This window comes from Peromyscus maniculatus, chromosome 1, assembly GCF_049852395.1.
Source record: "Peromyscus maniculatus bairdii isolate BWxNUB_F1_BW_parent chromosome 1, HU_Pman_BW_mat_3.1, whole genome shotgun sequence".
Taxonomy (NCBI): Eukaryota; Metazoa; Chordata; class Mammalia; order Rodentia; family Cricetidae; genus Peromyscus; species Peromyscus maniculatus.
Genome location: NC_134852.1, coordinates 67,188,893 through 67,216,725, shown reverse-complemented (window position 1 = coordinate 67,216,725; position 27,833 = coordinate 67,188,893). Strand labels below are relative to the sequence as shown.

The following is a 27,833-nucleotide window of genomic DNA, read 5'->3' as shown; positions in this document are numbered from 1 at the left end:
ATGCCAAGCAGTGAGACCGAATCCTTGAGCAGATTTTGTCATATCATTGTTTTTCCCACTCTCAGTGAGTTTGGACACTTGTCAGATACTTGAGTGTCACGTGGTCTTATTTCTGTAGTAACTCCTTAGAAATGCTCCATGCAGGCCACTTAGGGGTCTCCCCTCCTCCTCAGTACCTCTTCCTCAGCACTTCTTCCTCACACTGAATCTGAACAGACATTTTAGCTTGCACCTTGCTCAGCTTCTCAGAACTGACTTTCCTCTGCTTTTGGTAGTAACAAAGTCACACACACTGGGTTTAATATTGAAGTCTGTAGCCTTAAGACCAAACACAGCTACTCAGTCATTAGCTAGAGACCCATGAACCATGGCCTCTGGGTACTCCAGCAATTCTTTCCAAGGGCAGCTAGCCTGCTGGCCCCTAATGGCACAGGAATGCCCCTGTAGCAAGGTAAATAGAAAGAGCAAAAACATTTATAAATACTGGCATGTGGGCAGGGAGTGTGGAGAATAAAGCAAGAATAATTTCATTGCACTCTCTGTAAGTCTTTCTTCTTTTGCATTAAAAAAATCACATACATTTTACACATCAATTGTAACAAGTACATAACAGTGTAGTTTATTGTAGACAATCATTTCCTCTTTACTAAAGACAATTATTTTCTCTTTACATGCCTAGTCCCTCCCACCCACCTGAAATGACCAATATCAATAGTTTGGGGTAAACTACCCACACTTCCCTTCTTGCTCTGCTAAATGTCTGAAAATACAGAGTTGTGTTCCTGTTAACTGGCTGCTTTAAAGGAGGTCTTTGACATGTCTGTTTCTCATGGCGAGGGCTTTCTTTAGAGGTGAATGGGAAAATAAATAAGCACTTGTATTAATGATGGAGGTGAACTCGGCTGGAGACCCGTGGGACTGCACTGCTCAGTGTTTGAAATTCAAGGTAATTTTGTTGTACCATCCACATATACAGAGGCCACAGAAAACAAAATGCCCCTTGCTTTTTGGTGTTTAAAACAGAAAAAAAAAAAACCCCACCTCTCCTTTGGGTGAAATACGAGGTCACCTGATAAATAACCCTTGTCAGCTTGCCCAACACTCGGCAGTTTGTCCTCCCTTAAAATAAGTATTGCAAACGCTGGGCATGGTGGTGAGTGCCTGCAATCCCCACAGTCAAGGACACAGTAAGACACATAGTGAGATTTTATCTCAAATAAATAAGGAAAAACAATGATTTCTGTATGATACCACATTTTTTCCTTCCCCCACTTCACTTGTTGTTTTAGTTGTTTTTCTTTCCCCACAAAGGAAATTAATTATTTGACTAAGAGATAGAAGCAAGGTCAACTAATCCTAGGTGGCCAAGTGCTAGAAGATTCGTAGGATTTGCACAATCATAAGCATGTTCAGCAATGGCCAAATGATTTTAGTTTCTACAGAAATTGAAATAGAGTTAGCAAATGATCCAGCTATCCTCCTAGAAGAAACAAAATGACAACCTTGTAAAGGAGCCTGTACCCCATGCTCATAGCAGTGACATTCATATGAGCCAAGATACAGAAATAAAACAGGCATCTGCTGGTGAATGAATGGGTGAAGAGATTGCATTCTGTACATTGAGCAGAACATTATTTAGTGTTAAAAGGAGATCTTGCCTCCTCTGTAACATGGATGGGCCTGGAGGACATAATGCCAAGTGAAACCAGGCATAAGGAAAGTTGAATGATGTCACTTACATGTGGGGTATTAAAAAACAAGGAAGGGCAGAGATAGAGACTAGCAGTGGTTGCCAGGGAGACAGTACTGAAGATGACACATCAGTGCGACTAACAGAGGAAAACCATGGAGAAGAATCAATAAAATAAAGTGCTAGTTTTTAAAAACAATTAATAAATCTGTTAAAAAATAGAGCTTAGTGGCATCATTATCAAAAGTGAGTTGGAGATTGCTACAGACCCATTGTAGTTGGGGAGATATTAAGGAGAAAATAAAAAGAAAGAAAGAAAACCACAAAATTTTGTACTTATCAATTCAACAACCCAAGAAACTGAAAATTCCTGACAAACCACCTTAGCCAGAGTCATGGTGAGGAATAACAGACCTTTACAGTGATAGCCAGGTCTTAGGTAATGGCAGTGAGGCTTTTAACATTCTTTTGCCCAAGGAAGGAAGGATGGGTCTCTAGAACCTCAACTGAGATTCCACTCCATGTTGTTGGGGAATATTATTTTAAGGTGTTTTTACTTTTGTTTATGTTGCATTTGTTTAACTTTGTGAAGCTGTGTTACTTTGCTGGTCTAAAACACCTAATGGTCTAATAAAGAACTAAACGGTCAATACAAGGCAGGAGAAAGGATAGGCAGGGCTGGCAGGCAGAGAGAATATATAGAAGGAGAAATCTGAGAGGATGAAGTATCCAGAGAAGAAGGAGGACACCGGGGCCAGCCATCCAACTACACAGTCAGCTACGGAGTATAAGAATGAAAGTAAGACTACAGAAGTAGGAAAAAGAAAAGACCCAGAGGCAAAAGGTAGAAGAGACAATTTAAAGTTAAGAAAAGCTGGCTAGAAACAAGCCAAGCTAAGTCCAGGCATTTATAATGTGATTTACTTGGGAACTGGGTGGTGGGCTCCCCAAAAGAGCAAAAACAACCAAAAACACTCCCTGACCACACCCTCATCCTCAACTGGATGTAATCCAGTCCAGCCTTTATATGGTCTTGGGATGTGCCTGTGTCCATTCAATATGGAAAGTGGCTCAGGTTGAGACTCTTCTCTTGTGTAGCTTTTTGAGCCAGTCCCTATACTGGAGTGGTAATTTTGGGTGATATTGATGCCTTTGAGTTACCCATGCTCTAATAAATGACCCATATTAACTGGTTCTCCAAACTGGACTTGTATGGACTCCTTTATTTGGTCTCTCTGACCCTCTTTATCTTGGGTGAATTGATGGTTTGGTATATTTCCCCAGGAAATCATGGCATGGTTGATTTTTTTCTTTTCTTCCTTCCCTTCACCTTTCTTTTTTCCTCTTTACTTTCAAGAACTAAAAGATGCTCCAGTGCTCCAGGCTCATCCTATTTGTCCTGCCTCTGCCCTATAATTATCTTTCTCCAGGAAACCTTGTCTGCTTTCACTGGAAAATGGTGTCAGTAACTAGAATCATGCTAGGGGGTGTGCTAATTGCTACCAAATTATCACTCCTGCTAAAGCTTCTCAGTTGAAAGAACAAGAAAATTTTACACACACACACACACACACACACACACACACACACACACACACACACACATTCTTTTAAAGTTCAATTTACAGATATTCCTGTGGATAGGATATGTGGATATCTTAATATCAGTAATTCAAACTCCAGTTATTCATTTCTTAACTAGGAAGGATGGTTGTATATATAGCCCATGTGCTTTCCTACCTAGCTCTGTATGTTGAGTGCTTCTCAAAGTACTTTCAGAGTTTGAAATTCGGTGTTTTTGTATATAGATTGTGATTAGGTCAAGTGGGGATTCTAATGAGAATGGCCCCATAAACTAATGTGTTTGAGTATTTGTTGCCCAGTGGTGGAAGTGTTTGGGAAGCATTAGGAAGTATGGCTTTGACAATGTGGGTGGCTGGAGGAAGTTTGTCACTGGGACAGACTCTGAGGTTTCAAAAGGCTCCCACCAGTGCTCTCTCTGCCTTCTGCTTGCACATCAGGATGTGAGCTCTCAGCTGCTCCTCTCGCTTTTCACTCACTCACCATCAGGGACTCTAGCCTCTAGAATTATCCTGCTTCATTACCGTGATAGAAAAGGAACTAAGACAAGTCATATGCAATCCAACAACTATATTTCCCTCTTTCCACCTTAAAAACTTGTTTCAATTTGTCCTATTGATTTCTAACTGCCTCTCATAATAAGATGTTTCAGAGTGGTGAGGAGCTGTGTCCTCCATCCCAGCCTCAGGCAAACATGTTTAAATCTCATAAATAGGGTTGGATGTAGACTTTTCCCATATTCTTTTCCCTATTATGACCATTGTCGCCTCTGTTCCTACATTCTGATTTTTAAAATCTGGAAATGGTATTTGGTAATGTCAAATGCCCTTTCTGAACCAACTACAACCAAACTACAATTGTATGGGTTATCTATTTGGTCTATTAGTATGCTGGTTTGTATGGATTACTTGATGAATGTCAGACTAGCCTCACATTTGGGAATGAGCCCCACTTGGTTGTGAGGACACTTGTGTATTCCTGAATTTGGTGGCTTAGAGTCTTAAGTGATTTTGACACTTATCCTTGTGAAATTATGGATGTCTAAATTACCACATAGTGGCTTTATGTTTGCTGGATGAGAAAAAAAGAACTCAAGGAAGGAAGGAAGGGCTTATTTTGGCTCACAGTTCAAGGGCACACTCCACCATGGTGGGAAGGTTTTGTTGGCAGGACTGTGAAGTTACCTTGCATTCATAGGCAGGAAGCTGGGAAAGCTGAATCATCATGTTCTATTTTCTTTTATCTTTTCATTCCATCTGGAACCCTGCCTGTGGCATGGTCCCTCCCACATTCAAAATATGTCTTCCCATGGGCAGGTCCTTGTCTTCCTATTCTGTCAGTCATTGTTAGGCTACAAATATGCTGTGCTCAGCTGTAGCAATTGGTGACTCTTGCCCCCACTTCATGCCTGTTGGGTTTTCCTTTCTGTATTTGACATTTGATATTTAAAATGATCATGCCTCCTTAGAGAATTGGTACCTTTATCATAATACAGTAACTTCTTTTATTCAAGATAAAATTATTTGATCTCAGGTCTTATTTTCAGAGTTTATTATCACTATTCTAGCTTTTCATTTTCAAGCTTTTCATAAGTAAAATTATCATGGTTTCCATTATTGTTGGCAGAGAAAATACTCATAAGAAGATAAGCAAAAAGGTGGCAGGGGAGGTAGGGGATTCCTTGGGTATCCCTTCTGCCAGCTTTCTTACTGAGTAAGAGTAGTTTCCATTGCCTCTAGCATTTTTAAAATCTTTTCATATGTGTACAAAATTCTATGGTTCTATACACCCAAATTTACTATTTCTCTGTTGTCAGTCTTCTAGTTTGTGGTAAATTAAATTTACAGAAGATGCTCTGACTGAAAAGTATTCTAAGAGATATGTGCTTTAAAAAGTACTGGACTTAGAGTACACCTGAGCATAAAGTGCAAGGTTCCCATGTTCATGTTGTCCTCTGTTCCTACACACCACTTCCCAGGGAATGCTTATTCCAACTAGTCTCTTCTCATGAATTACCCAGTCCCTCTTTAACACCAGAACTCACCTTTGTGCCATCCTGTAGGTTTTGAGGATTGAAATGGCATGCGTCTACCCTTATCATATTATGTGCTCTCATTTAGCTTCTCCAATTCCTTTCTCCCTATATTAATTCCTCTCCTCAAACTCTTGGCAGCCACTGATCAGTTTCTCTTTCCGAGTAGGGCTTCTTTCAGTTCTGGCTGGCTGCTGAGTCTAGATATTTAAAATTCTCCTCCCCCTCCCTCTCTGTCTCTGTTTCTGCCCCCCCTCTGTGTGTGTGTGTGTGTGTGTGTGTGTGTGTGTGTGTGTGTGTATCCTTCTCCCTTCTACATTATATTGATGTAATTTTTGTTCTTGTTTGTAGTCATAGCATTCTCCCCCACGCCAAGAGTCCCAGTTTCCTGACTTAACCCTTTGCTTGCCTTATTATAGGAGACACCCCAAAATCCTAGTGTATCAATTCTAGAAAGTTGTGCTACTTTTGCATTTTAAAGGGTCCTTTGTCATTCACTTTTCACTGCTTGCAAATAATCTGCATGTTTTGTTGATGTTAGAGGTTGGGCAGTATTCTATCTCTAAGGAGCTTCAATGTAACCTGTGGTGGTTTGAATGAAAATGACCCCCATAGGCTCATAGAGAATGGCCTTGTTGGAGAAAGTATGTCACTGAGAGTGGGTTTGGAGCTTTCAGATGTTCAAGCCAGGCCCAGTGTCTCTCTCTCTCTCTTCCTGCTGCCTGCCAATCCAGATGTAGAACTCTCAGCTACTTCTCCAGCACTATGTCTGCCTGCATGCTGCCGTGCTTTTTGCCAAGATGATAATGAACTAAAACTCTGAACTGTAAGCTAGCTCCAATTAAATGTCTTCCTTTATAAGAGTTGCCGTGGTTGTGGTGTCTCTTAACACAATAGAAATCCTAACTAAGACATACCCCAAATAACTATGCTTACAAAACCACATTTTATTTCTTGAAAAAATAATCATATAATAGTTAAAATTTAAAAAAAATACACAGTATCATCTAAAGCTATTGACAGATCCAGAAAAGCCAGGTGCAATGCCAATTGGCCATGTTGAAACATGTGCTGACAGGTCAGGAGCCACTGATGGGCACATATGCTCAGTCCAAGGAGCCTGGAGCTGGAGAGGATTTTTTTATACTTTTCTAGCCATGTGGGCTTTGTCCTTGCATCAACCCCAACATGCCAGGTGCAATTCATCAACATCCCTATTATCAGTGACCAATGCTGAAAAACTGGGCAGCCACCAGTCCCCCACCCCTTGTTGGACCTGCAAGTTTCACAATATCAGTTGTGTTTTTCATTCCTCCCTGCAGCATCAATACTATACAAATGTGCCTCTTACTCCAGGAAAGGGCTCCAGCTTATCTGAGGCCTGCTGGAATCTATCTTTACCACACCGTGATTGTAGTATTATTCAAGTGTGTCTCACACATGAACAAAGCTGAGTGTTGTGGTACATACTGCAGGTCCTAGTTAGAATGCCAAAGCTGGAGAATTATTTGAACTCAATTTTGAATTCAATTTGAGGCCAGCTTGGGCAATGTAACAAGGTCCTGTCTCAAAACAAACAAGGACAACAAAACCCAAGTGCAGTTTTAAGTGCTATATCTAAAAGTCTTTCATGTATTTACAAATAGAGAAAGATTTCCAAAGTTTCCGATTTTCAAATGGAAACAGTGACATGCAGATCTTGGGAGTAAGACATATCGGTGATTTGATTAAATATAGAAAATGGTAGGCTTTGATCAATGTCACTTAGCCAAGAATTCTTGCTCCACCTTGACTCTTCACAGACATGCCTGACAATGGGGCTTCCATAGGGTGAGGAGTCTTGGCAAAATTTTGATCAAAAAGAGGCTCAAGGGGCTGGGAAGATGGCTCTGTGGATAAAGCCCTTTCTCTACCTGTGAGAACCTGAGTTCAGAATGCACATAGCAGCTGGGCACCCATACCTGCTGCTTGTCATCTAAGAACTCAGGAGGCAGAGGCTCCATCCCTGGGGTAAAGTGGTTAGGCAAACTAGTGGAATTGAAGAGCTTTGGGTTGAAGTGAGAGAACCTGCCTTAATAAATAGAGCAATGGAAGAATACAACGTCACTGTTAATGTAAAAAACACAGCTCTCATCTTAGAGGAAATAAGATATATTTTATTCTGGAACCAAGTTTGAGTGATCTTGGCCCAGAAATAAAGATTTAGGTTACCCCAAATTCCATGTTCCAAAGTAGAAGCAGTTCCATTAAGTTTTATAGTTTTCCAGAATAAAGAAACTCATAAATCAAGGCAAGTTTAAAATACAGTAGTGGATACATCATAGAGATAGCTACAGCGAGATGGAGGAAGCTTTTCTATAGGGTTCAGATGTTCTTAGCTTCTAGTTTGGTGGCAGCCAGTGATTCTGCTAAGTCAGTAGATTCCAGGAGGTTTTCATCTATTAGTCACAGGATGTTATTTTCAATACAAAGGTGGGCAAGGAATGGTTATTTAGTGGGCCAAAGCCATCCAGAGATAAGTAATTCACCTCTTTGCCTAGGACATCCCAACCACTGCACATCACTACAGTTTTAATTGGCCAATCAGTCTTTGAAGACACACCTTCCTAGGAACTCTCATCCTTATCATCAACAGTGGTCCGCTACATGCATGCTTCCCACACATGCACCCACACACCTACAAATATGTATATTTGTGCATGCAAACCATATATACATAGGCCATAAAGAGAGAATTGTTACTGTCTCTGTGTCCTCTGTCTTTCCTCTTTACAAATTGCAACTTGCTCTTGCAATTTGTCTCTTAATAAGTTTTAAAATACATACTTGAAATATGCTATGCTTTGTTCTCTCAGGTGTCTTAATGGAAAAAGGTATGGAAAATCTGTTTACTTATTTGAATGTCCTGAGTAAGGAAGGTAGTAAAATAACGTGACCACTGCTTTTCCTCTGAAAAAAGGGGGAAGACAAATAACTTCACTATTGATTGTATGTAGAGCTCTTTTAAACACAAGTGTGTTTTGACTGTGCATCTTTCCAAATGGATTTACAGGGAAACAGTATGCAGAGATAAGACTTTAGGAGGTCTCCTTCCAAGGGAGGAGATAAAGCCCTTCATGAAAGCGACTTCCTCCAGCAGTTATTCGTCTTGTTCATCCATCTCCCATGCTATAGCTATAAAGAAGACTGATGTCTATTCCTCTCACACTGGGAGGATGCAACACAGAGATTGAGATACTGTCTTGGTACAGAAAGCATCCTCTACAAACTTGAGTCTGCTGGTGCCTTGGCCTTGACCTTCCAGAATCTAGATCTATGAGAAATACATTTCAATTACTTATACACTTCCAAACCTTGGGTACTTTCATATAGAGGCACACTATTCCATTATCACAGCACCACAAAGAGTCAAATACTACTGATTTGGGGACTTTTTGGATAACCAAGTCAGGTGAAAGCAAGTTAAGAAATGGCTATAGAACTCAGTGCAACTCAGGGAAGGAGTTTTTTTTTTTTTAACTCAGGTAGTTAACTTTAGGCTCCAAAGTGTTTGTTTCCTAACTTCAACTGTCTTTGTTTCAAATCTCCTGGTGTTGAAGCATACCTGAGTAGAGTGTTTTCCTAGCTCACACAAAGCCCTGTGATCTATCCCTAGCATGATGTGGTGCCTGGAATCATACCATGGAGATCAGAAGCTCAAGGCCATCTATGGCTACTTAGATAGTTAGACGATAGCCTGGAATATCCAAGACCCCATCACAAAAAACAAAAACAAAAACAAAAACAAAAACAAAAACCAACAAACTTCCATCACCACTACCACCAAAAACCATGAAAACAAACAAACCAACCCAAACCATTTCCATGAAAATTTCTTCTCTAATCTGAACACTGTTTTTTCAGATGACCTCTTTCCCTGAGTCAGAATGGTACTCAGGTTTCTTATCTGCATATAGTATCAGGCCTAGAGAAGTAGACTTTCTTTTCATGTGATGTATAGGCCACACAATTCCCGCTCTTTCCAAGATTATCGTGCACCATTCTGGGCCAGGCCTGGATCATAGACTCCAAAGAAGAGAGGAGAAATTGATTTGTTAAGTTACTGAAACAAATTCCAGTTGATTTCACATGAGCTACCTGTATTATATCAAAGAATTATTTGAAAATTTCTAGGGAAATGTGGATATTCTTTGCTTCAAAACCACCCTCTGTCTATTTTAGGGTTAGTAAGTTTAACCAACCTACTCATTCTATGTGACCTGGAATGACTAGCTCAGAGATGTGAATAGACTTTGTCAGCCCTCTTCTGGACCTCCCAAGGGTGTTTGCTGAGTTGAAGGTCTCCCAGAGGAGCCTGTAATGTCTCCATGTCTCTCAGAACAGCATCACCAAGAGGGACACAACCTTACCCAGCCTCACTCAACATTTCCAGAAGTTCCTTGGACAGTGGGTTCTTATAATCTATTCAGACCCCAGAATCATGGATTATGTGAAGAAAGAATCTATGGAGAAAAAAAATCAGTGATTCTTAGAAATCATACTTATTAAAATATTGAATTATTATCATGAAAAATAAAGACTTCCATAAAATATTTAAGCTCTATCTTATTAAGAACTGCAAGGGTTGAGTTCCAATCATCCTAACTTTTGATCTATAAGAACTTACAATTATTTCTTAGAGTTGTCCAGAGGCTCACAGTCTCTTTCTATTCTTCACTGAAAACAAGCCCACCCTGATCCTCTTCAAAGCCTTGTCATTGAAATGGTTCTGTATCTTACAAAATTCATATTAAAGGCTGTTTTAAAAGTCCCTTGGAGTTAAAAGTAACGTCTCCTTATTATAACATTTTAATTAATTAAAAAATTATCTGATTTTGGTTTGTTTGTTTGTTTGTTTTATTGAGACCAGGGTCTTGCAATAAAGTCCTGGCAGCCTCAGAACTCTCTATGTAGATTAACCTGACTTCAGACTTAAATCATTGCTCTGGACTGCTGTGGGATGGTCTATATGTCAAATTGCTCTGATTGGTCAATAAATAAAACACTGATTGGCCAGTGGCCAGGCAGGAAGTAGATGGGACAAGGAGAGAGGAGAATTCTGGGAAGCGGAAGGCTGAGGCAGGGAGACACTGCAGCCACCACCAGGACAAGCAGCATGTAAAGACTCTGGTAAGTCACCAGCCACATGGCAAGGTATAGATTTATAAAAATGGGTTAATTTAAGATAAAAGAACAGTTAGCAAGAAGCCTGCCACGGCCATACAGTTTATAAGTGATATGAGCATCTGAGTGATTATTTTATACATGGATTGTGGGACTGTGGGGCTTGGGGAACCTGGAGAGAAGCCCTCCAGCAACACTGGACTGTGACGCCTGACACCTGGGATTAAAGGTGTACAAGCCCTCTTCTTAATTTTAATTTTGAGGCATTGTCACTATGTACTCGGGCTAGCCTTGAATATTCGATCAGGTCATCCTACCTCAGCATGTGGAATAGTGAGTTATAGACCTGCGTCATCAGAGCTAGTGCCAGTGAAAAGGGGGCAGAGGCATAGCTCTTCTTGCCGCCTTCAGCAACCTGAGGGATTCCTATAATCATTTAGGGATCAACTCAGGCCAAATGGGATTAGCAGCTTTGAATTTCAGGACTAGCCATCATGAAGTTGGAAGTTTTATTGAGGATATTTTAACATCGACTTTAAGGACCACAGTTAGGGGAAAGACACTCAAGGAAAGAAAGACACACTAAAGCTCCTTCAGGGAAACTCACAACTAACTGCCTTAGCTTAAGTCATATACATGACTTTGGTGGCTGTCAAACATCTCAAAGGTTTTCTAAGACATCTTTCCCCCTGCTTCCTTCCTTTCTCGGTAAATGTGATTAGAGGGTGGCTCCAGAGATGTCTCATATGGAAATATTATCTAATAAGGTAAAACTGGGGGCCACTTGGGTTGCACAAGAGGCTTATCACACATCCTTTTCCTGTAAATAGGATTTTTGGTGAGATTCATGGAAATACTGATGCTAGATTTGATGGATTACAAGTGTTGCCAAGTTGTCCTGTACTGGGCTTCTGTGCTTTCTCCCTCAGGGCATGGTGTCTTGGCACTGAAGGAAGCAGCAGAAGTAGGAAGGTCCCTCTCTCACTTTTGCCTCCCTCCCTCCTTCCCTCCCTCCCTCCCTCCCTCCCTTCCTTTTTGCCACACAACTATTTGTTGATTTTAAAATATTTTTATGTCAAGGTTTTGTACACAAGTACACTGTATTTCATCCTTCCTCCCTCCTCCTCCCTCCACCTTTTCACTTCTCTCCCCAACACTTGATTTGTGACCTCTTCTTCTATATTTATTCCTGATATAAATGTATATATTTAATATATTTATAATACTTATACATTTGTTCTGTTATATAAAATTTCATATAGTCCAGTTAGTCCAGTTAATGGTGTGCTTACTTGCACATGTGTTAAGGCTGATCCTTTATAATTGGGGTTTCATCCTTCAAAAAGAAAAGAGAAAGAAAAATCTGATTCTTCCTCCCTAACAGCTGTGGATGGCCTGTAGTTTCTATCTAGAGGTGGGAACTTGTGAAATATTTCCTCCATCCATGTTGACATGTCAGTAGGTGACTTCCTACCTTCTTGCCTGAAGCAGGCTGTGAAAGACCTTTCTGGCCTTGCATCAACACTTCTACCATGCTCACTCCACAGGAGTCCTTTATATACCGGTTATGAGGGCACAGGTCAGTCTGTATCTATTGATAGATGAGCATAAGTAACCAATTAAATGTCAAGAAATAGTGAAAATCAGAGAAAGGAGATTTATTCAGTGTGCATATGTAGGATAGAGGAGTGAGGTCATCCAGTGACCCCCAAGTACATTGTGTTATGATATTGTATGTGGGAGGTCCTGGCGGGTAGAGCCAAGGTGCCCCACGGCAGATGAGAGACAGAGATGGCATGCAGACAGTGCTCAGTGAAGAGTTTCATTTCATGGGGGGAAGAGAGAGAGAAAGGGAGAGAGAGAGCGAGAGAGAGCGAGAGAGAGTGAGAGAGAGAGAGAGAGAGAGAGAGAGAGAGAGAGAGAGAGAGAGAGAGAGAGAAAGAAGGGCGAGGGGTGCACATCTTGTGGGAGGAAAGCAGAAGAGAAAGAGGAAAGGGGCAGAGGTTTTCCTTTTACATGCAGGGTGGCACCAAGGGGCGTGATCAGAATATTAACACATTGGACATACTGACATGAGGTTTAGGTTTAAATAGAGGGTAAGAGGTATGAATAAGCAGTCCTGGTTATGGTGTCTTCCTGCTTATCCTCACTGTCTTCGCTGTGAGGTGGTCTGACAAGTTTTAAAAACTGTCTGAAAGAGACAAGCTCCTTCTCTGGCCTCCAGCCTTTTCTTTGTCCCAGCATGCAGTTCCTAGGGAAGTTCCAGTTCCTGACTGACAGCCAAAGGGATAGGCAGAAGTATCTCCTTATGATATTGTCCTTCTTTCCTGTGGTGGTTTGAATGTAATTGGCCCCCATAAACTCATAGGGAGTGGCGCTATTAGGAAGTGTGGCTTTGTTGGAGTGGGCATGGCCTTGTTGGTTGTCACTGTCCTATGCTCAGGATATTGTCCAATTTCTCAATCAACTTCCTGTTGCCTGCAAGATGTAAGACTCTCAGCTGCTGCTCCAGCACTATGTCTGTCTGTACGCCACTATGCTCTCTCCCATAATGGTAATGGACTGAACCTCTGAGCCACCCCAATTAAATGAGAGTTGCCATGGTCATGTTATCTTTTTACAGTAATAGAAACCCTATGACACTGCCAAACTGGGTAAGGTCTGGGCTAAGTTTAGATTGGCTCCATATTTAGGGTCTAATTAGGCTTAACAAAGGAGATGGACTGTATTCTCACCCTCAGATCATGATGGTTCCATGATCACTCAGATGATTAGAATTCATATCTGTGGATTTTTAGGACTAAGGCTCTTGCCTCTTTTTGCCATGATTGGATAGAAGACAACCTATAGTTGCCAAAAGCCACACTCAGAATCCAGAGTTATCACTGGTCTGTGCTACTTGACACATAGATGAAAAAATCAATAATCTAATCTTTAAACTAGCTTATCCAGGGAGTCATCAGTTTGTCAATGTGAATGAAAACTCCTGGGAAAAAAAAGCTATCTTTGCATAGAATGATTGATCAGAATTTCAGTATTCTGGCGAGATTGAAATACTACAGGTAGTGATAAACCAGCCTGCCTCCATCCTAGGTTTGAAAGTAAAATCTTATAGTAAAGTCAAATTTGATTCTTTTTTTTATTATTATTAAATCTTTGTTTTTCAAAGACGGCACTGTGCTCCACCAGTAACCTTAAAACTATAAATGGTTCTGTACTGCTTGTCCAGGAAATGACAACCATACCTTTCTTTCAAAAAGTTATGACTACCTTGTTGTGGCCACCTTGTTAACTTGTTATGATGACTTGCAGCCATGTCTTTGTTTCAAGAGGTTGTTATGACCAACTTGTTATGTTTATGTTCTGCTTTTGTAACCCTACCTGTTTACCTGCTAAATCTCCCATTTGGAAACCCCCTACTCTTGAACTATGAAAACCCTTATCTTAACCATGTCCAAGGCTGATCTCTTGAACCTGCTTTTAAGGATAAATAGCCAATGTACTAAAAAAAAAAAAAAAAAAAAAAAAAAAAAAAAAAAAAAAAAAAAAAAAAGCTTGTCTTAATTAAGTGCTTGCTTTAATTAATTTGACCATAGTTAGGGTCAGTGGTCTTTTTCCTCATATCTGTGAGATTAACACTAGGTCCAGAGGTTAATTATCTCATCTTTGACTAGCTTTAGCTCCTGGTATAGCCATTACTTATTCATCTTGCCTTGTTTTATGGGTTCTTCATTTTGTAAAACTATAAATCTTCATGAAAATGTTTCCACATTGGAACATGGAACTTAGGTAAAGTACAACTCTTTTCCTGTTCCATAGTCACTCAAAATGGCTCCATAGTAAACTATCTCTTATTCCCTTTATTATGAGAGTTGTGGTTTTGGCATCAGCAATTATAGCACCCAACATGGGGCCCTGAGCATGATCCATTTTTCACTGGAGAGATGACCTGCTTGGAAGCCAGGTACCTGCATGAGTCCATTGCATCCAGACTATCTAGTGTCTTTTGCTCAGGTGTATTGTTGATGAGTTCTTTCCAGAGCTCTATATCTCCCTTGATTTGGAGAGCAGTACATTTGTTTATTGTGAGTTTATTAATTAAGGTTCCTAATTTGGTAGATAACTTATTAACTCTATTTTCAAAGTATTTGGTTTGAAGTATCTAGTTTGTTTGTTTTGAAAGCATTTTGGTCTACACATTTTGTTTACCTTGCTTACTTTCAGATCTCTAAAGGCAATTGTCTTTTCTCTTTTATAATTTTGAAGATATTTTGATTTGTTTTGTTTTTCTTTCAATTGTTTGAGTTTCTTATCATTTGGCCTTTGTCTTCTGCCACTCCTCAAATGCCAATTCTGTATTTTTTGGCTGCTTCTCCTGTCACCTTGCCAAATCTTTAGTTTAGGAATTTTATGAGTACCTGATGAGAAAGACACTGAAGACAAGAGATAATTGTTCTCTCCCACCCCGAAGTGTGAAGGTGTGAAGGGAAATACCCCAGGACTTACAAGGGCCTCATAGGGCATCCCCCAAAATGTCTCACCTGGGGAGACATTTATGAGGCTTGATCACCCAGTGTCTTTAGTAGCTTCATGATTTTTGTAAATGTGCAGGATAATCTGGAGATCCAGTGGGAGAAGATGGGTTTAAGGTATTCGCTGAAAAAGTTGATCCCAAAGGTAGCATGTAAATCTGACTCAAAATACATATTCCCTAGCTAACATGGACAGGCAACTTTCAGGAGAAAATATATTTATATATAAACATATAGATATATGGGGAACAAGTTTTCCAAATAGGAGGAAGTGTTTGGGGATAAACAACCATCTGGTATGGATTAGATATGTGTGATCATTACTGTCTAACTGGTAAGAATTTTGAAAAATAAGAAGATCTAAGGATAGCTGAGTATGTATTGCCTCCAACTTGGTTTATCTTTAGCACTTAACAATGTCCTAGGCAATAAAAATTTTAAAAATCATAGTCAGCCTGCTTTAATTAAAATGTAAAATGACTAATAAAAACTGATAACATTAGCAATTTGTAATCATAAAGAGCTCTAAAAACTGTATGAGTTCAATTAAAAGCTAAGATATTAATATAGAAAACCTTTTGAAAATTTCTATCACCCCAATGATAAATTTAAAATGCCCCCTACTCTTCTCTTCCTCTGACCTTGCTTCCTTATATCCTACCTATCTTATAGTTTTCCTCAAGCAATTTCTTTAACTCTTATGCTGACATTGACCTTTATTTATTATACAAACCTATGCTAGAATTCCTTTCAGTTTCAGAGCCAAAACTCTCAGTTTAGCCTGCATCAAGTTCTCTACAACTTAGAGGATTTCTAGTGCTGTCAAAGATAGCCAAATGAAAAGAATTTTGCATCCCCTTGACAATACTCCTGGGAATTCATGCTGAGACCCACCTTCAAGAATTGTTGGTAAGTTTTCCTGTCTATCTGTTAAACATAGCTTCTGTGTTCCATTGCTTCTGTTTTTCTAACCAGAAACCCCCTATTTGGTTGCTACTGACACCAAAAATAGATTAGGTGCCTCTTCTATTAAGGCTAGACTAGGCAACTTGGTAGGAGGGAAAGGGTCCCCAACAGAGTCAGAGACAGTCTATTTCCACTGTTAGGAGTCCCACAAGAAGACCAAGATACACAACTGTAACATATATGCAGAGGGCCTAGGTCAGTCCCAGGCAAGATCTCTGGTTGTGGATTCATTCAGTCTCTTTGAGCCCCAATGAGCCCAGGTTAGTTGATTCTGTGTGTTGTCTTGTGGTACCCTTGACTCCACTGGGTCCTACAATCCTTCCTCCCCTCTTGCACAGGATTCTGTGAACTCCATCCAATGTTTGGCTGTGGGTCTCTGCATCTGTTTCCATCAGTTGCTGGGTGAATTCTCTCTGATGACAACTGAACTAGGCACCAATCTATAAGAATAGCAGAATATCATTAGGAATCATTTCACTGACTTTTTATATTTATTTTATTTTATTTATTTTGCCAGTCCTGTGTGGTTTTATACTAGATCTCTGGATTATCCAGCTTGTCAATACTGGCTCCCCAGACAGTGTCAGGGGTGAGCTGCCTCTGATGGTATGGGTCTGAAGCTGGACCAGTCATTGGTTGTCCACTCCCACAATTTCTGTGCCACCTTTACCCTAGCACATCTTGTACATAAGACAAATTGTAGGTCAAAGGTTTTGTAGCTGGGTTGGTGCACCAGTTTGGAAGTCTTGCCTGACTACAGAAGATGGCTGATTCAGGCTACATATCTCCCATTGCTACGAGTCTTAACTAGGGTTACCCTCAAAGATTCCTGGAAGTTTCCCTTGCACAGAGTTTCTAGCTCATCCCCAATTCCTGTTGTCTGTCCCAGTACTCTCTCCCTCCATCATCCCCCATCTCTTCTCCTCCAACTGATCCCTCCTGTTCCCATCCCCACACCCCTCATTGAGACCCCTACCCCATCTGCCTACAATGTCTGTTCTATTCCCCCTATACAGTGAGATTCACGCCTCCCCCAAATCCCACTTGAAACTTCCTTGTTGCTTAGCTTCTCTGGGTCTGTAGATGGTAGCATGGTTATCCTTTACTTTATAGTTAATATCCACTTATAAGAGAATGCATAACATATTTGTCTTTCTAAGTCTGGATTACCTCACTCAGGATGATCTTTTCTAGTTCCATCCATTTGCCAGCAAATTTCATGATGTCATTGTTTTTAACAGTTATGTAATACTCCATTGGGTACATGTACCACATTTTTTTTATCCATTTTTCTGTTGAGGGGCATCTAGGATATTTCTAGTTTCTGGCTATTACAAATAAAGTTGCTATGAACATAGTTGAGCAAGTGTCCTTGTGGTATAATAGAGCATACTTTGGGTGTATGCCCGGGAATGGTATAACTGGATCTTGAAGTAGATTGATTTCCAATTTTCTGAGAAACCTCCATATTCATTTCCAAAGTGGCTATACAAGTTTGCACTCTACCAGCAATGGACGACTATTCTTCTTGTTCCACATCCTCTCCAGCATGAGCTGTCACTTGTATTTTTGATCTTAGCTATTCTGACAGGTATAAGATAGAATCTCAGTCATTTTGATTTGCCTTTCCCTGATGGCTAAGGATGGTGAACATTTCTTTAAGTGATTCTCAGCCATTTGAGATTCATCTGTTGAGAGTTCTCTATTTAGATCTGCACTCCATTTTTAATTGGATTATTTAAGGTTTTTTTTTTTTATAGCTAGTTTCCTGAGTTTTTTATATATCTTGGATAGCAACCCTCCACCAGATGTGGGCTTGGGGAAGCTCTTTTTCCATTCTGTAGCCTGCCTTTTTGTTCTATTGACATTGTCCTTTGCCTTACATGAGGTTCCTTTTATTATTTGTCGATCTTAGTGCTTTCTGGATTGGTGTTCTGTTCAGGATTTTTTTTTTCTGTGCCAGGTCCTTCTGGCTTTTAAAAGTCTCTCTTGAGAAGTCAGGTGTAATTCTAATAGTTCTGCCTTTATATGTTACTTGGCCTTTTTCTCTTTCAGCTTTTAATGTCCTTTCTTTGTTCTGTATGTTTGGTGTTTTGATTATTATGTGGCTCAGGGACTTTCTTTTCTGTTCCAATCTATTTGGTGTTTTGTACACTTCTTGTACCTTTATAGAAATATCTTTCCTTAGGTTGGGAAATTTTTCTTCTATGATTTTGTTAAATATGTTCTCTGTGCTTTTGACCTGAGATTCTTCTCCTTCCTCTATTCCTATTATTCTTAGGTGTAATCTTTTCATAGTGTCCTAGATTTCCTGCATGTTTTCCATTAGGAGATTTTTGGATTTAACATTTTCTTTGAACAATGAATCTATTTACTCTATTGTATTTTCTATGCCTGAGATTTTGTCTTCCATCTCTTGTGTTTTATTGGTAATACCTGTTTGCTTACCCAGATTTTCCATTTCCAGAATACCCTCAGTTTGTGTTTTCTTTATTACTTCTGTTTTGATTTTCATGTGTTGAATACCTTCCTTCACCTATTTGTTTTTTTTCTTGGCTTCTTGGCATTCTTTAAGGGATTTATTGATTTCTTCCATTGTTTTGTTGTCTTTTCCTTGTTTTCTTTAAGGGAGTTTTTCATTTCTTCTTTAAAGACATCTACATCTTCATAAAATTGTTTTTAAGGTTGTTTTCTCATGGTAGAGCTGTGTTGGAATACTCAGATGTTGCTGTAGGAGGATAGCTGGACCCTGGCGGTTCCATATTGTCCTGGCTAATATTGATTGTATCCTTACACTGGCATTTGGTTATTCAGTCTTGAGATGATTAAATGTCTAGGTCCTGATTTTTGAGTTTGTCTTTTTGGATGGGTGTTTTGTTGCTTGGTTTCTGTTTCCTCTTTGGTCTTTTAGTCTTTGTGGCCTGGATTTCTGGTGGCTGGTGTGACCTCTGATCTAGTTGGGAGTTTCTATCCAAGTTGGGAACTGACCTTCTGGTGGTTAACCTGGCCTTTGGTAAAGGAGGTGGTATTTGTACTTCTGACTGGTGTGGCCTGCACCTGTTCTTTTAACTGATGTGTCCAGTTGTTCTTCTGACTGGTGTGGCCTGCACCTGAGCAGCTGAAATGTCAGAGTTGGCAAGGGGTGGCTATAGGGAAGATGATGAGGTGGGATGGCTTGGGGAGTGGAATGGGTCTTAGGGAACAGGATCTAGGGAGCAGGGCAGTTCAACAGCCAGGCAGGGCACTCTCCTGTTCTTCTGACTGATGTAGCCTGTCTGCTTTCCATTTTTATTTTGGATCTTTTAATTGGTTTATTGAGGACAGGTGCCTAAACCTGCCGGCACAAGTTGTAACCTCCAGGTTCAGTAACACCTATACATCTATATATCCTGTATCCTTTGCCAATTTCTTACCTCCTAGAAGGCAATTGGGGAAATCATAAAGACAAGAAACTTTCTCCTCTGGGAGAGAGAAACAGAGAGGGAGAGAGAGAGAGAGAGAGAGAGAGAGAGAGAGAGAGAGAGAGAGAGAGAGAGAGAGAGAGAGAGAGAACACGGTGCCTTAAGTCTACATGACAAATTTCATCTTTTAATCTTTTATGTTCCTAAGCTTTTCTCACACCTTAAAGAAACAGAGATAAACTTTCTACCTTTTTTCTAATCTGAATGCACCTAATTTCATGTAAACATGTTATATGTGTCTATAATTGTTTTTGTGTTTGGGGTTGTTTTTATATGTTTTTGTGTCCTGAAGATTTTTTTTGACAAACTGTTACTCTCCCCTTTTAAGAATTCATTTTCTGTTATATGCTAAAATCATTACTAATTTTGGCATGCCCAACTAAAATATACATGCAAGATTCACAAATTTAAATATTATGGTCATATTAAGGCCTGACAGATATGTACTACTTTATAAATTTCAGTACACTAAACATCTTGAAACCTATTATTCTTTGGGAATATTAAATGTTTTGTAAACCTTAAAATGCTAATTGTTCATATAAAACATGTGTTAATCATAGATTTTATTAGGCTATATACTATAATGTTATATAGAGAGATTTTAATATGGACTTCCTTCCAAAATGCATTCTAAATATAAATACTTATTTATTTTTATCCCATTTATATAATAGGTAATATAAAATTCATATAATTTCTTTGAAATATTCTTAACAATAAACTGTTAAATTTTTTAAGGCTGGACTATATATAAATTAATAGATAAATGTTTCCTGATTATCTCTATTAAGTTTCCTTTTCAAAGTGAAGATTATAGAAAATATAATCCCAACAAAAAATAACATTCAAAAAAATCTATCTTATGTATGATTTTATATAAGTGTGTGTTTATGTGCACATTTTCTACATGTGATTATACTTTTTTAACATAATATACTTAGTACCAAATTAACTTATAAGTAAATGCTGTATGATCTAAAGTTGTTAACTTTGCCCAGTTTCCTTTTAACTCATTGATAAACTGAAATTGTAAGGAATAAAATAATGATAAAAATATCAGTGTAACCCTTAATAAATGTGACCACACAGGTAAAAAAACAAATGGAGACGGTGAATTGTCCTAAGTCTTTCTTTGAGATAATTAATCTAAGATTTTAAATTTAAAAATTTCAAATCTGTTTTAAGGGCAGAATATACATAATCATACAGTTCTGATCAAGATGTCTTCTTGATCCCTTTTCCAATTCTGTTTATATATGCCATATTGCTTGAGAGTATAAATTAACTTTAAGAGATAACTATTTCTACTCCATAGTATGTTTCTTTTTATATTGAACAGTTGCCCTCCATTGAGATACTAAATTTATGTCTGTGCTTTTAGATATGGTTTTGTGTATATGTGAGTACATATATAAGTACAAACATTTTAATTATTTTAGAAGATATTTGACCACTACTGTCCTGTTAAAAATAAACAAGTAAACAGGGGCTAGAGAGATGGCTCAGTGGTTAGGAACACTGATTGCTCTTCCAAAAGACCTGGGATCAATTCCTAGCACCCCCATGGTGGTTCATGGCTATTTGTAACTACACTTCAAGGGGATCTCACATCTTCACACAAACATACATGCAGGCAAGACACTAATGCACATAAAATAAAAATATATTTTTAAAAAAGTAAATAAATTGGGCTTTTTCCAATTCCTATCTTAATCAGACCTATTTAAGAGAAAAACATAAATATTTTTTGTCACTTTTAAAACTCCACTTTGAGGTTTATACAGACATCTTAGAGTTTACAGATCTTAATGTGTTGCACCATAATTATATGAAGTTAAAATAGCTAAACTCTACCCTGTTCTGGATGTTCTGATGCCTCATAAACACTAACAAAAAGTAAATGCTTTTTCTAACAACAACAAAACTATTATGTCCAGGTGCTTCTAACTCTCTAGACTATGAACCCTGTGAGCTTTCTCACATCACCTGAGATCTAACATCACATTCATGCAGACCTTGAGGATGCTGCATGATAAACACTCATCTTCAAGGCTACTGATATTTGAGTCTATAAACATCTCCAATTTTTAATGTTTTTAAAATAATTTTGTAATTAGATATGAAAAGTTGGTTATAATATTTAAAATTGTATGCCATATATTTATCTAGTGATAAAATGATGCAAGTCTTGGTTTTAATGTAGTTACAAATAAAGATATTCCTTTCTTTCATTTGATCATGTCTTTTTGTTGTAACTGCTTGCTTATCCTAAACCTTTACCTAATTCAAAACAGTATTTAAGATTCCAGTGTTGTTTTCACTGTCTTTATACAAACACACACACACACACACACACACACACACACACACACACACATACACACACACACACACACACACACACATTTTTCAATATTGTTAGATTGGGACTGATAGAGGCAATGTGGATAATACGAGAAGAGATGGATCTCAAGAGCCTTTAATTATAAAAGTGAAGGGCTGAGGTTTGTATGTGGGAGTAGAGACTGCATTCTTGAGGTGCAGGAGCCTTGGAGGTTTACTGGGCAGAAAAGGGAACTTTGTGGTGGAAGACTCCTGTGGATCTGTTCCCCTGCAGTGTCAAAGTGGTAAATCCCAATAGAGGTTGGTGTGTTACCTCATCAGGAGCTTCCCAGCTCCTAACTGCCTGCAGCGGTTATTGGAGGGTGGACACTCCAGTTAGGAGGTTCTCGGCTCACAGGCTTTCTGGGTCATTAGCCTTTAAGTATAATTTGAATAAAATTTTAAAAATCTTGTTTTTAAATTAAACTTTAACTCTATTTATTCTAGCTAGAGATACCCAAAGATTTGGGTTAATTCTTCTTATCCAAATTATTTAAAAGACACCAATCTCTAATAACAACACTCATGATGGTTTATACCTTTAATACTGATGTTTCTTGACATCATTAGTATGCAAAATATACTGTAGAACAATTATCCAGGATTAAAAAAAATAGTTGAACATTATTTATATCTTACTAATAAAAGAGGGGGATCACTACTATGTGACTCTTTCTGAGGTCTCATTTCTAACCATTTAAATATAAAGAGAATAGTTCATAGAGAACAAATAATGGTAAATTCAGGGGGAAAGATATAGTTAAAATATGGAAAATTGGGTTATTTTAAAACACATTTGCTTCATCTGTTACCTTTGCCCCACTAGGCCAAACTGTGTTCTTTTTTTTTTTTTTCTAAAAACTGTAGGCTTTTTCTTCAGTTAAGAGGTAGACAGATGAACATGGAAGGCTGTCCCATTGAATTTGCCCAAAGTTCATATTCCACTTCATTCACCCATCCCACAATGCCAAAAATCTCAAAAAGAATAACCACAACCGCCAGGAGGCTTTGTCTTCATACTTCTTAGCAACATGTCCATGAGTTGTTTGCAAAGAAGTTACTATAAACTTTTCTTTTTACTATGCCAAAGATTCTTGGCCCTCTAAGAAGTTCCCACACACATCAACAGAACCTGCTACAACAGACAGGGGGGCAAGTGCCTTGACTATTTCTATGAGAGACTACAAGGGAAGCTTCAGTTACATGTTTGTTAAATCCCTGTGCATGTTGGGAAAGAAGCTGGTGAGGCCAACAAAGCAGAGTACACGCCATCAAATGGCTCTGCCTGGCTGTTTAAAAAGAACCCACATAAGTTATCTTACAGACAACATTAAAATATAATGGAATTGATGCTGGATACAAAAAGTAGAGAAATATGTACAGGAATTCATAGCCCAGAAGAAAAGGGACCTTAGGATGAACCAATGGAAATCTGGCTATTTTACATAGCTAATTTTGAGACAAGTTGTATTTAGCACAAAAGCAATTATAGTGTAAATTACACTTCCCTCCCATGGCTCCCAAACTTGAAAACCCTTGTCTGTCATCGGCAATACTGTGAGCATTCTTCTAGGAACAGGAATGTGTATGGTGGTCCCAGATGCTTCACACTTTTGGGATGATGTACTTGAATATTGCCATGATAGCAGCACTGATAACCCCAGAAATGGGGACTGTGACAAACCAGGCCATAAAAATGTTGTGAAACAGTCGCCAGTCAACAGCCTTCTTGGATCGGAGCCAACCAACAGACACAACAGAGCCCACTTTACAGTGTGTTGTGCTGATGGGAAGGCCAATGTTCGATGCGATGACCACAGTGAGGGCAGATGCCAGTTCAATACTGAAACCACTGGAGGGTATGATTGGTGTCAGGTCCTACCCCATGGTCTGGATAACTCTTCTTCCCCAGACCCACAGCCCTATGCAGATACCAACACCACCATACAGCAGAAGCCAGATCGGTGTTGCCATTTTTGTAGATACATCTTCCATTTCATAAACAAGATACAAAGCAACCAGAGGACCGATGGCATTCCTGACATCATTGCCACCGTGGGCAAATGACCCAAAGCAGGCTGTAAGGATCTGCAGAAACTGGAAGAGGAGGGAGACTTCAGGCTTATCCTGGTCATACCACTCTTCAAGAGAGCCACTGCTTCCTTTTCTGTCACCCAGACCCATCTCAGCCTTGACATTCATGTCCATCTCAGATTCAGAGTGAAGGTCAGACACAGCATTGCAGTAACTGGTGTAACTGTCCATTCGGATCCGCTTCTTGGTGTCTGCGTTAGGCCATGTCAGCGTCTCCATTTCTTCCCCCTTCTGCTCCCCTTCTTTGGCACGGAATGAATCCAGGGGCATGCCACATATTGCCATGGTGTAGGAAGTGTAGCTGTTGTTGCACCTCAAGGGCTTGTCCCCAGAGTCTCCCATGCAGTATCCCACCTTGGCCAGATGTAATTTATGGAGAAGCTCTTTGTACAAGCCAGAATCCTTGTGCACGGTGTGATACTGATAGTGACTGCTGGAGTTGATCTGGTTGCTGACAGTTTGACTGAACTGAACAAGGTTCCCATTAGGCAACTGCACTGCACCATTGATGGTACCATCTATTCTGGTCTCCTCCTTCAAGTCCATGGGAAGCCGCTCTCGCTCTGGAGCTTCCTCCAGGTCCCCAAGTTTGAATGATACTGTTCTCTCCTCCACCACAGCCCGGAGAGGCCCAGTGGTACATGACACCTCAGACACAGGATTCCCGTTCTCAACATCCCCAAGAGACATCTTTGTTTCTTCATGGTCTTCTTTCAAGTTGTTCTTTTCCATTAAAGGACTTTCGGAGGGACTAGACTTTATTTCTCGTTCGATTTTTCTCTTCATCCTGGGACATACAGAGAACCAGACGAAAAGGGCACAGAAAACTGCACATCCCACTGAGATGAGGATGGTACCCCACAGAGGAAGTTTGTCAAAGCCCAGCAACGGTGCTCCAGTATACATAATGGAAAAGAAGTTTATTCCAATTGTGCAGGCATAAAAAACTGGTAAAGCACGTAAGCCATTAGGAACTGGATCTGCCTTACGGAGGATGAATGCACGAACAAGGAAGAATAAAATTCCAGACATAATACCAGAGAGCAGTGGAGAGACGAACCAAGACATCACAATTTTTATCACTTGACGCCCCTCTGCCCCTTCACCACGAGGGAGAAACCAATGGTTGCACCGACAATACAATGGGTCCCAGAAATGGGGAGCTTCAAAAACGAAGCCACTAGTTGCCACACCGCAGAACCAAACATAGCACTGACAGAGCCAGCCATGAGCAGGCCTTGAGTTGAGTTGTACATCTCCACATCAATCAAGCCCTTCCGGATGGTTTCACTCACTTTGGCCCCCAGCAAGGCGGAGCCCACAGTTTCGAAGATGCTAGCGAGGATGCAGGCTTGCTTCAGGGTCACCACACCTGAGCCCACAGCTGTACCAACCGAATTTGCTACATCATTGACTCCCACGGAGAATGCCAGGACAAATGCGATGATGAAGCCCAGGATGAGCATCCATAGTTTGTCATCCACCGAGGGAGCAGCAGCAGTAACAGCAGCTAGAGTACTAGTAATTGGTGCCACACTAGATGCCATTTTCTAGTGTAGTGGTTCTTTAATTAATAGGAGAATTACTGAGCGGCTTTCAAGATGTGTAAACGGAATGAGGTATCAAAATGCTATAATAAATAGTATATATTATATAAAATTAAATACTGTAAACTACCGCACGGAAACCGGGCTGGGGAGTTACTGCTATAGGCTGCGTATGGGCGTCTGTTGTCTGGGGTTTCTTTGGCTCTGGAGGGCTACAAGCACGGAGCAGAATTCCATGGCGGATTAAAGAAAGGACGCAAGTTCATCCAAAGGAAACTGAAGGCCGAGCAGAGACCAGGAGAACGGGGGCTGAGGCAAGCTGGAGCCGCGGACGCACAGCCTGGGGTGGGCGGCGGCAGCGGGAAACGACACGAAAGGGGGCTCTACACCCACTCGGAAACAGCCGCAGGTGCCTCAGAGGCTGGGAGAAGAAATCGCGCAGCGCGCGCCGGCGGCCATCACTCCAAACTGTGTTCTTAATTACTTAATTTTAGGTATAGTAATCCTATGTCACCTGTAAATGTAATATCAGATAAAACAACTCAGATCCAGATCAGAATGGCTAATACTTTTGTTATCCAAAAATTGCTTTATGGCCTTTACTAGCTGTCCTTCTCTCTTGAAGACTGCTGTCCTGCCTGCTACTCAGACTCATCTACTTCAGATCCTAGCTGTGAGGGACCTTATACTATTTAATAAATAATACATGCTTGTACATGCACAAATTGTGATGCTTGGCCACTGAAGGTTGGGGGACCACTGAGAATGGCATCTCTTGGAAAGAAGCTGTGTCTGCAGAGAGGGAGTGATTAGAGCTTCCGTACTGTGGAGAGATTGGAATGCTGCAGTATAGATGTAACCAACCGTCTTATTAAATAAGAAACACAGAAACAATGTAAAAGAGAAAGCCGAGAGGTCAGAGCTCAGAGCTAAAATCTCACCCTTCCGCCTGCGGTGTCCCAGCTTCCCGAAAGAGAGCTATATCCTGTCTGTTCGTTTTTTTATAGTATGTTGTTCTGCCTTCTCATTGGTTGTAAACCCAAACACATGACTGCCTCGTCACTGTCTGAATGTACAGCCCCCTAGGTCTTAAAGGCATATGTCTCCAATGCTGGCTGTATCCCTGAACACACAGAGATCTATGGGATTAAAGGCGTGTGCCACCACTGCCACACTCTGTCTATGGCTCTAATAGCTCTGACCCCTGGGCAACTTTATTTATTAACATACAATCAAAATCACATTTCAGTACAATTAGAATACCACCACACTGCAGGTCAAAGGCTAATTAACTTCTTGCTTACCTCTGTGTCAGAACTAGCATGATGTGACTAGTAGGTAAAAAGCTTTGAACTCTGTTGATTAAGCAGACCCACTGACTTCCCCCAACCAAAAGTGAAGGCTTTCATCAGATAACACCCTCAACCTAGAGAGAAGCCATCCTGCTAAAACCTCCTCTAAGATGTTCTCATCAAAATACTTTAAACTGTCATTGATTTATGAATTTCTTTGTCCTTCTTTGTCCTGGAAAACTATAAAATGTCACGAAACTGCTTCCATGGAATTTTGAATAACCTAAATCTATGTTCCTGGGCCATGGCCACTCAAGTGTTGTTCCAAAATAATCTATCACTTATTTTAAGATGGAAGCTATATTTTTTGCATCAACATTGGATTGCCATCCCAAAACTCCATCTTCATCTCGTTAGCCAGCAGAATATATAGAGATGGAGAGACATTCCTAAGTTTAGGCTTGACCCTCTGGTCAGGTTGCCAATCTTATCTCTGAGATCTAAAATAGGATATTATAATTTCTTCTCACTGTATTAAGGGACCGTCCACTTGCCTTCATTATCTTCTCTTTGTGTGGGATTGTGTGCGTGTATACATCATGATCACAGACGGTACATTCTTCCTGACCTAGACTGAAGATTAATTCAGAATAGGCAAAGGATTAGCAGTGTTTACTATAAATTTCTTTCCAAAGAATGAACTATAAAAGTGAGTGCTCTCACTCTAGACTTTGAAGTGCCTCTGTCTGAGGCAAAATCCTTAGCCATTCTTTGTCATATGAGTTTTCTCAACATGTCTCTTGAGCATGCTGACCAATAGGTGACTGTCATACTTAGCATAGTGTACTTGGTGTTAAGAGCGATCCCCTGTCACCTTGAATCCATTGCTGGTTACCAGCTAGCTGTATGCTCTTCTTACACTCCTGAATGGGGCCTTGGACAAAGGTGTGGGCATGAGAAGGTAGAGCTCACAGGGCTACCTTAGAGCCTGTATATGACAAACTGCTTAAATAACTTAGTTCAGTGCTACCATTCGAATGTTAGGAAATGACTCATTAAAAATCTGGCTTTCCCTAGAAGACCAGATATG

At 39.9% G+C, this 27,833-nt stretch overlaps 1 protein-coding gene and 1 pseudogene across 1 annotated transcript in view; one reads left to right on the top strand and one right to left on the bottom strand.

The window, feature by feature from the left end:
- The window catches only part of Gabrg3 (gamma-aminobutyric acid type A receptor subunit gamma3), a 606,777-nt gene that overhangs the window by 124,487 nt on the left and 454,457 nt on the right, over positions 1-27,833 (top strand). The window lies entirely within an intron of this gene.
- Positions 23,416-25,822, bottom strand: LOC143267061 (sodium-dependent phosphate transporter 1 pseudogene; annotated as a pseudogene).